The 10,147-nt window shown below is 58.5% G+C and overlaps 1 long non-coding RNA gene across 1 annotated transcript; it reads left to right on the forward strand.

The window, feature by feature from the left end:
• Positions 1–938: 938 nt before the first annotated feature.
• On the forward strand, positions 939–8,703 carry LOC104912399 (uncharacterized). The gene is made up of 5 exons (XR_014885156.1): positions 939–1,126; positions 2,170–4,078; positions 4,280–6,188; positions 6,390–8,298; positions 8,500–8,703. It is a non-coding gene; the product is annotated as an uncharacterized LOC104912399 (long non-coding RNA).
• The last annotated feature ends 1,444 nt before the right edge of the window (positions 8,704–10,147 follow it).

Here is a 10,147-nt window from a genome sequence, read left to right on the forward strand (position 1 = left end):
ACGCACCATCTGCAGCACAGCTGGTTCCCTCAGGTCCTGGGTGCCTTTCTCTGCCGGTCCATTTGCCTGTGTTGCAGACCAGGCAGGAAATTCCCTGAAGGGGAAACTTTTCCTCACAGCTGCCAAAAGTCATCTCTGCTACTGATACATCTTGTTTTGGAATGACTCATTGGTGAAAGCAGCCAATGTTGTGGGTCCATCATTTTGTATCCTTCTTAGCCCTGTTTCATACCATTGTTACAATGAGAAAGAATGTAGCCCAAGGAAGACCGAAATGAGTTGAGCAAACAATCACTGCAGTGCCGAGCGCCCAGGCGAGCATTGCCAACCATGGTGTGTAAATAAACGATAGAATACAAATGACTCCATAAAACAAGAACATCTGGAGAATACAAATAAATTGTATCCTTCACACAACAGACATCAGTTTTGTTCACTCTATTCTCTCTGTAATGGTCTGTCCGAGCTCAGAAGGGATTTTGCCTATAGGGGCAGAGATGTGAGGTGTCAGTGACAGAATTCATTTAAAAAATATATATATATATATAAAAAAATATATATATATTTAATTGTGTTTGTAGACATCTACTGCTCAGGAAGGAACACCTAACGTTTGTGGGAATGTAAAAAGAAACACTGAAATTGAAAAAATAAATTTGCCACCCCAAGCTCAGCCAAGGTGTGTTGGTGAGTTGACACCACCTGTGGGGCAGCTCAGCCCTGAGGGGAAGAGCAGCAACTCCTACGAGGGATGGTGACCTACAGGTGACCACGGCCGTGACCTTCGGATGACCCCGGCCTGGCCACCTTCAGCTGGAAAGGGCGGGAAGGCAGAGGTGAGAAGAAAAAAGAGCGGGAAAAGAAAACGGCGGGAAAAAAAAGCGGCGTTCTGAGCTCCTATTGGCTGCCAGGGGGAGGGGGGGGGCAAGGAAACCTATATAAGGCGCATGGGCGGGAAACTAAAGAACGTGTGTTTACCTCAGAGCATGCGAGGAAGCGGAATGGTGTGAGGGAAAGGCAGCAGATGGAGTGCGAGAAGCCTTGGAGAACGAGGTGCGGCGAGGCGCGGCAGAACTGAGGAGCGAGTAATGAGCGACATGCGATGTGAAGAGCGGATGTCTGAAAAGTAGGAGGAGGGCGGCGGCGGCGGCGGGGCCGGCCGGGGCTCCGACGGCGGGGGCGGCGGCGGCGGCGGCGGGGCCGGCCGGGGCTCCGACGGCGGGGGCGGCGGCGGCGGCGGCGGGGCCGGCCGGGGCTCCGACGGCGGGGGCGGCGGCGGCGGCGGCGGGGCCGGCCGGGGCTCCGACGGCGGGGGCGGCGGCGGCGGCGGCGGGGCCGGCCGGGGCTCCGACGGCGGGGGCGGCGGCGGCGGCGGCGGGGCCGGCCGGGGCTCCGACGGCGGGGGCGGCGGCGGCGGGGCCGGCCGGGGCTCCGACGGCGGGGGCGGCGGCGGCGGGGCCGGCCGGGGCTCCGACGGCGGGGGCGGCGGCGGCGGGGCCGGCCGGGGCTCCGACGGCGGGGGCGGCGGCGGCGGGGCCGGCCGGGGCTCCGACGGCGGGGGCGGCGGCGGCGGGGCCGGCCGGGGCTCCGACGGCGGGGGCGGCGGCGGCGGGGCCGGCCGGGGCTCCGACGGCGGGGGCGGCGGCGGCGGGGCCGGCCGGGGCTCCGACGGCGGGGGCGGCGGCGGCGGGCGGCGGCGCTTCACCCTTGAAGATGTCGCCAGACAACTTAAAGCAGCAATAATAAAGGAATTTTCTTTGTGACTGATCTGATGCCCTTTAGGGGTCCTACGTCAATTCATCACAAGGTGGTGGTGGGAATGAGGGGGTCAACTGAGGTACTCCCTGAGAATAAAAAGGAAAAAGCACTGGAGCAATGTACTAGTGTTTAACATGAGTGTGATGGGTAAGGTTTCATAAGAAGGAAAGGTAGGTTTCTCAGTGTAAATAATGGGCATGAGTGTGTAACCTGGTGAACTATCTTGAAGCAATTTAAGGCCTGAGATAATAGGTGTTATGGAAATCACTTCGAAGGTAAGCTGCTGTGCCTCAGCCTAGTTTGCCCGTACTTCAGAAGGTGGTGGTGATGCCTCTTGCCATGTGGTTTCTGCGGGAATAAAGAGCGGAAGAAGGATTGCAGGCTGGAAAGGCATCATGCATCATCTTTCAGGATCTGCTGCCGAAGAAAGGAGAAGCGGCGTGGGCAACTGGGAGGCAGGAGCGAGGAAGAAGAGGAAGCGGAAGCCTGCAGATGCGGGGGGGAAAGAGAGAGGCACTCTGGGCAAAGCACCTCCCTGTTAGCAGGGATACAGTCACATTTGAGTTGAGTGTTGCCGGCGCCTTGGGAGACCAGGCTGGCGTTGTGCTGGGCGACCTCCCTGTAAGCAGGGCTCGGGTCTTTGCTGTAGTTGGCCTTTTTCCTCGTTGCTCCTTTGGCTGCCTGGGGAGCGTGGCCCCCTGTACGGAGGGCGAGAGCCACCTCTCCGCACCCGAGTGGGAAACGGAGCTCGCCGGACCCCAAGGCCACCCTGTAAGCAGGGTAGTGCCTTTTCCCCGCCCCTCCTCCTGCGGCCCCTTGGCGCTGTTGCCTGCTGGTGGCCTGTCAATGCGCCGGCCCCGTAGTCGGGGTGCGTGCGGCGGCCTTTGGCCTTTTGTCCTTACTTGAGAAGCCCCTTGGCGCGTTGAGGTCTGTGGCCTCCGTGCAGCCCCGGGACAGGTCACAGGCTCTTGTGTGTTGCTTGCGGGTGAGGGTTTATTCCCAGGCATTGGCTGCGCTGTGTTGTCCTTCCCTTCTGGAAAGTTGCATCTGTGTGCGTGTTCCCCTTCCTTTCCTTGTTTGTGTTTGCGGAGTGATTGAGCGACTGTGCTTTTCCTTTAGGCCTCCACAAAGATGGCTGCAGCTTAGCTTGGACTTCCTAGGGGGGAGTGGAGGACTTTGGTGCATGCCGCAAGGGGGGTGTTCCCCCTCATCTTAGTCCCGCGGGCGCTGCAAGTGTCCTGTCTGCCTGTCTCCTTTTTTCTTAGTAGAGATGTGAGCCACGTGGTAGCTCTGTGGCCGAGGCCGCCCTGTAGCCAGGGCTTGGGCCTGTCCTTACGTGGCCGCCTGTTGTGCGTGCCTTACGTGGCAGCCCCGTAGTCGGGGTGCGTGTCACAAGCTGTGGAGCCCTCTGTCCCCCGAGCAGCCCGCCCCCCCCTGTAATCAGGGCTGGGGAGGCCGCAGCGTTGCAGCCGGCTGCTCTAGTTATCCAGCTGGTGGGAATGACCCCTCCCTGTCCCGTCAGAGGGTGCAGGTTGAGGTGATGCCTGTGTGTGTTGTGGGGTGACCTCCCCGCTCGGTGGGTCGAGGCGGTTCCCTGGGCTGCCAAAGACGTGGTGATGTTCTGCTGCCGGGCGGGCCAGCCTGTAGCTCAGGCGTTGGCGGGAGCTGCGTGCTCCGTGGGGCTTCTTGATGATGGCGATGTGTGGGGTACCGTCCTGTAGGCAGGGCTGTGCGTGCCCCCTGTGCTTGGTGAGCTGTGTTCTGAGAGACCCCCTGTACTCAGGCGGGAGAGTGGCCCCGACCTTTCAGAGGCACGGGGCTGCGAGGTGCGTGGGGTTGGGCTTGCGCCCTCCCTGGAATCGGGGCTAGGATCCCGACCGCGGCCTTTGGCCGTGTCGCCCCGCTGCCTGGCGGCTGAGAGTCGTTCCTGCTGCTGGGGGGGAAACCGAGCTCTGTGGCTCCGGGGGTGTTTTTGTCCCGCCTGTAATCAGGGTCTGGGCGCGTGAGCCTTTATGCTCTGCTGGCAGCCTGTGTGGGGTGACCGCCCCGCTAGCGGGGTGCGTGTCAAGGTGCCCCAGAGTGGGAGAGAAGGAGCCTCTCTCGGCCGTAGGGAGGGGGGCTGCCCTGTAAGTCAGGGAGCGGCTGTGCCCCCGAGTCCGCGGCCCTTTGCAATGGAGGCAGTGGCTGGGGGTCCCCTGTAAGCAGGGAAGCAGACTCCTTTGTCCTCTGCTTTTTTGTGTGCCCAGCTCCATTTGCCCAGTCTGCCCGCCTCCGTGATCCCCTGCAGCGCCGGCTGGAGCCTCCGCAGCGCGCCAGTGAGGTGAGAAAAGCTGCTCTAAGTAGTTTTGGCTGGAATGGACTAGGGGTGGGGAGTGGGGGGGTGGGGGGGGGGCTTGCAAGGTCTTCCCCCATGGCTGGGCTGTCCTGTGCCACGTTCCTTTGGGACGTTGGATTTCCCGCTTCCTTCAGGTGGAGGGTTTGCTGCTGCTCAGGGCTAATGGTGTCGTACCTCGTATTTCAGGATCTGCTGCCGAAGAAAGGAGAAGCGGCGTGGGCAACTGGGAGGCAGGAGCGAGGAAGAAGAGGAAGCGGAAGCCTGCAGATGCGGGGGGGAAAGAGAGAGGCACTCTGGGCAAAGCACCTCCCTGTTAGCAGGGATACAGTCACATTTGAGTTGAGTGTTGCCGGCGCCTTGGGAGACCAGGCTGGCGTTGTGCTGGGCGACCTCCCTGTAAGCAGGGCTCGGGTCTTTGCTGTAGTTGGCCTTTTTCCTCGTTGCTCCTTTGGCTGCCTGGGGAGCGTGGCCCCCTGTACGGAGGGCGAGAGCCACCTCTCCGCACCCGAGTGGGAAACGGAGCTCGCCGGACCCCAAGGCCACCCTGTAAGCAGGGTAGTGCCTTTTCCCCGCCCCTCCTCCTGCGGCCCCTTGGCGCTGTTGCCTGCTGGTGGCCTGTCAATGCGCCGGCCCCGTAGTCGGGGTGCGTGCGGCGGCCTTTGGCCTTTTGTCCTTACTTGAGAAGCCCCTTGGCGCGTTGAGGTCTGTGGCCTCCGTGCAGCCCCGGGACAGGTCACAGGCTCTTGTGTGTTGCTTGCGGGTGAGGGTTTATTCCCAGGCATTGGCTGCGCTGTGTTGTCCTTCCCTTCTGGAAAGTTGCATCTGTGTGCGTGTTCCCCTTCCTTTCCTTGTTTGTGTTTGCGGAGTGATTGAGCGACTGTGCTTTTCCTTTAGGCCTCCACAAAGATGGCTGCAGCTTAGCTTGGACTTCCTAGGGGGGAGTGGAGGACTTTGGTGCATGCCGCAAGGGGGGTGTTCCCCCTCATCTTAGTCCCGCGGGCGCTGCAAGTGTCCTGTCTGCCTGTCTCCTTTTTTCTTAGTAGAGATGTGAGCCACGTGGTAGCTCTGTGGCCGAGGCCGCCCTGTAGCCAGGGCTTGGGCCTGTCCTTACGTGGCCGCCTGTTGTGCGTGCCTTACGTGGCAGCCCCGTAGTCGGGGTGCGTGTCACAAGCTGTGGAGCCCTCTGTCCCCCGAGCAGCCCGCCCCCCCCTGTAATCAGGGCTGGGGAGGCCGCAGCGTTGCAGCCGGCTGCTCTAGTTATCCAGCTGGTGGGAATGACCCCTCCCTGTCCCGTCAGAGGGTGCAGGTTGAGGTGATGCCTGTGTGTGTTGTGGGGTGACCTCCCCGCTCGGTGGGTCGAGGCGGTTCCCTGGGCTGCCAAAGACGTGGTGATGTTCTGCTGCCGGGCGGGCCAGCCTGTAGCTCAGGCGTTGGCGGGAGCTGCGTGCTCCGTGGGGCTTCTTGATGATGGCGAGGTGTGGGGTACCGTCCTGTAGGCAGGGCTGTGCGTGCCCCCTGTGCTTGGTGAGCTGTGTTCTGAGAGACCCCCTGTACTCAGGCGGGAGAGTGGCCCCGACCTTTCAGAGGCACGGGGCTGCGAGGTGCGTGGGGTTGGGCTTGCGCCCTCCCTGGAATCGGGGCTAGGATCCCGACCGCGGCCTTTGGCCGTGTCGCCCCGCTGCCTGGCGGCTGAGAGTCGTTCCTGCTGCTGGGGGGGAAACCGAGCTCTGTGGCTCCGGGGGTGTTTTTGTCCCGCCTGTAATCAGGGTCTGGGCGCGTGAGCCTTTATGCTCTGCTGGCAGCCTGTGTGGGGTGACCGCCCCGCTAGCGGGGTGCGTGTCAAGGTGCCCCAGAGTGGGAGAGAAGGAGCCTCTCTCGGCCGTAGGGAGGGGGGCTGCCCTGTAAGTCAGGGAGCGGCTGTGCCCCCGAGTCCGCGGCCCTTTGCAATGGAGGCAGTGGCTGGGGGTCCCCTGTAAGCAGGGAAGCAGACTCCTTTGTCCTCTGCTTTTTTGTGTGCCCAGCTCCATTTGCCCAGTCTGCCCGCCTCCGTGATCCCCTGCAGCGCCGGCTGGAGCCTCCGCAGCGCGCCAGTGAGGTGAGAAAAGCTGCTCTAAGTAGTTTTGGCTGGAATGGACTAGGGGTGGGGAGTGGGGGGGTGGGGGGGGGGCTTGCAAGGTCTTCCCCCATGGCTGGGCTGTCCTGTGCCACGTTCCTTTGGGACGTTGGATTTCCCGCTTCCTTCAGGTGGAGGGTTTGCTGCTGCTCAGGGCTAATGGTGTCGTACCTCGTATTTCAGGATCTGCTGCCGAAGAAAGGAGAAGCGGCGTGGGCAACTGGGAGGCAGGAGCGAGGAAGAAGAGGAAGCGGAAGCCTGCAGATGCGGGGGGGAAAGAGAGAGGCACTCTGGGCAAAGCACCTCCCTGTTAGCAGGGATACAGTCACATTTGAGTTGAGTGTTGCCGGCGCCTTGGGAGACCAGGCTGGCGTTGTGCTGGGCGACCTCCCTGTAAGCAGGGCTCGGGTCTTTGCTGTAGTTGGCCTTTTTCCTCGTTGCTCCTTTGGCTGCCTGGGGAGCGTGGCCCCCTGTACGGAGGGCGAGAGCCACCTCTCCGCACCCGAGTGGGAAACGGAGCTCGCCGGACCCCAAGGCCACCCTGTAAGCAGGGTAGTGCCTTTTCCCCGCCCCTCCTCCTGCGGCCCCTTGGCGCTGTTGCCTGCTGGTGGCCTGTCAATGCGCCGGCCCCGTAGTCGGGGTGCGTGCGGCGGCCTTTGGCCTTTTGTCCTTACTTGAGAAGCCCCTTGGCGCGTTGAGGTCTGTGGCCTCCATGCAGCCCCGGGACAGGTCACAGGCTCTTGTGTGTTGCTTGCGGGTGAGGGTTTATTCCCAGGCATTGGCTGCGCTGTGTTGTCCTTCCCTTCTGGAAAGTTGCATCTGTGTGCGTGTTCCCCTTCCTTTCCTTGTTTGTGTTTGCGGAGTGATTGAGCGACTGTGCTTTTCCTTTAGGCCTCCACAAAGATGGCTGCAGCTTAGCTTGGACTTCCTAGGGGGGAGTGGAGGACTTTGGTGCATGCCGCAAGGGGGGTGTTCCCCCTCATCTTAGTCCCGCGGGCGCTGCAAGTGTCCTGTCTGCCTGTCTCCTTTTTTCTTAGTAGAGATGTGAGCCACGTGGTAGCTCTGTGGCCGAGGCCGCCCTGTAGCCAGGGCTTGGGCCTGTCCTTACGTGGCCGCCTGTTGTGCGTGCCTTACGTGGCAGCCCCGTAGTCGGGGTGCGTGTCACAAGCTGTGGAGCCCTCTGTCCCCCGAGCAGCCCGCCCCCCCCTGTAATCAGGGCTGGGGAGGCCGCAGCGTTGCAGCCGGCTGCTCTAGTTATCCAGCTGGTGGGAATGACCCCTCCCTGTCCCGTCAGAGGGTGCAGGTTGAGGTGATGCCTGTGTGTGTTGTGGGGTGACCTCCCCGCTCGGTGGGTCGAGGCGGTTCCCTGGGCTGCCAAAGACGTGGTGATGTTCTGCTGCCGGGCGGGCCAGCCTGTAGCTCAGGCGTTGGCGGGAGCTGCGTGCTCCGTGGGGCTTCTTGATGATGGCGAGGTGTGGGGTACCGTCCTGTAGGCAGGGCTGTGCGTGCCCCCTGTGCTTGGTGAGCTGTGTTCTGAGAGACCCCCTGTACTCAGGCGGGAGAGTGGCCCCGACCTTTCAGAGGCACGGGGCTGCGAGGTGCGTGGGGTTGGGCTTGCGCCCTCCCTGGAATCGGGGCTAGGATCCCGACCGCGGCCTTTGGCCGTGTCGCCCCGCTGCCTGGCGGCTGAGAGTCGTTCCTGCTGCTGGGGGGGAAACCGAGCTCTGTGGCTCCGGGGGTGTTTTTGTCCCGCCTGTAATCAGGGTCTGGGCGCGTGAGCCTTTATGCTCTGCTGGCAGCCTGTGTGGGGTGACCGCCCCGCTAGCGGGGTGCGTGTCAAGGTGCCCCAGAGTGGGAGAGAAGGAGCCTCTCTCGGCCGTAGGGAGGGGGGCTGCCCTGTAAGTCAGGGAGCGGCTGTGCCCCCGAGTCCGCGGCCCTTTGCAATGGAGGCAGTGGCTGGGGGTCCCCTGTAAGCAGGGAAGCAGACTCCTTTGTCCTCTGCTTTTTTGTGTGCCCAGCTCCATTTGCCCAGTCTGCCCGCCTCCGTGATCCCCTGCAGCGCCGGCTGGAGCCTCCGCAGCGCGCCAGTGAGGTGAGAAAAGCTGCTCTAAGTAGTTTTGGCTGGAATGGACTAGGGGTGGGGAGTGGGGGGGTGGGGGGGGGGCTTGCAAGGTCTTCCCCCATGGCTGGGCTGTCCTGTGCCACGTTCCTTTGGGACGTTGGATTTCCCGCTTCCTTCAGGTGGAGGGTTTGCTGCTGCTCAGGGCTAATGGTGTCGTACCTCGTATTTCAGGATCTGCTGCCGAAGAAAGGAGAAGCGGCGTGGGCAACTGGGAAGCAGGAGTGCAGTTCAAGCGCACGCTTTTCTCTACCTTATCTTTTGTGATTAGTTTTGGCTTTTGGTATTTGTTTTTTAAATATGAATGTAAGACTTTGATATTTCCTCTTTCCTGTTATTCGTGTTGAGGAATAAATTTTTTTTATTGTTTTGTTCTAATGGTTTTTGCTTTTCTTCTTTTGATGTCGTTTAGTAGCATTTAGTGATGTTGTTTTTTCACTGCAGGCCTAAATTGAGTTTTGTTATTAATTTAAGTCTAAGTTGGATGTAGCTGTTTTTTTTTTCTTACTGGTTGAATTGTCTGCTGGCCTTTGGTTTCTTTCTTTCTCCTGTATGGGAAATCCGTCAGGCAGAGCTGTGTGTTTTGGTGTCCTTTATTTGAGGCATAGTGCTGGCTGATTTAGCTGATCTTTTCCCTTAATCTTGCCCAGGTCCTGTGTCAAGCTGCATCAGGGGTAGGTTTTCAGTCAAGTCTGGTTCTCTCTGTGGGTGCTTTATCCCTCTTTAGAACCTGATTTATTGCACAGTCTGTGATAATGCGGCTGTAATCGATGGGGGTCGTGATTTTGTTTCTGTACAGTTTTGTGGTTTAATTTGGGTGATAGTTTAGCAACTATGAGTTGTTGGCTCACTGCCCCTCTTCCCAAGGGAAGGAGGAGAGACTGCGGGATGTGGGATCAAGTAGAACTAGTGAATTCTCTTGAAATACGATTTATTACCGTAGATAATAGAAAGGGGAAAAGAGGATAATGGCTATGATACATACGGATGTAGATTTATGTATAACAAGCGACACCCAAGCAATTGTGTTTAGCCCCACTGACTTCTGCCCAGCCAGTCCCCGAGCATCAGTGGCTTTCCTAATGAACTGTCCTCTTTTTCAAACTTCCCTTACCTAACTTCCCGTTACATATCATGGGATAGGGTATGGAATATCGCCTTGGCCAGGTTTAGGTCTGCCCTCTTGATTGTCTCCTTCCCGCTCCTTTAGTTGCTCCTAGCACTCTTTTTGGACTGTAGGGGATGCTGAGAAAACTAAAACTTCTGGACTCTGTTCAGAACTACTGCATCAGAACTAAAAACATAGATGTGTTATCAATGTTGTACTTCTCCAAAACACAGCATTGTAACGGCCAGTTTGAAGAAACACAACTTACAGTTAAGCCTGGTCATTAGTCGGAAGATATGAAACAGGCATGGCTGGTGAGTCTTGTGCTGTACTGCCTAGAAGTAGTTAGAATGTAAAATGCCATTCGCATTACCTGTGAGAATGCAGCCCCTTCTACAGCTTTCAAATGATAGATTAGTTTTTAATTTTCTTATTCTTCTGTTTTTTCTTTTCACTTTATAATTTTGTTACTTTTACTTAACTTTTCCTGCTGTTTGACAGCTGGAAATCCATTATTATGTAAGGATAATAATAAGTACACCATATTTAGCAGCAAAAAAACAACATACACATTTCCATTCTAAAATTAATTGGCCTTTTTTTTTTTTCTTTTTAACAAAACATCAGGAAGCATATATTCTCAATGTGTTAAGAGAAGCTTGTGTTTCCCATTAATTATTTTGTAACTGAATTTCTTTCAACATCAGTTGTAAA

This window comes from Meleagris gallopavo, chromosome 10 (assembly GCF_905368555.1).
Source record: "Meleagris gallopavo chromosome 10, MGAL_WU_HG_1.1, whole genome shotgun sequence".
Classification (NCBI taxonomy): domain Eukaryota; kingdom Metazoa; phylum Chordata; class Aves; order Galliformes; family Phasianidae; genus Meleagris; species Meleagris gallopavo.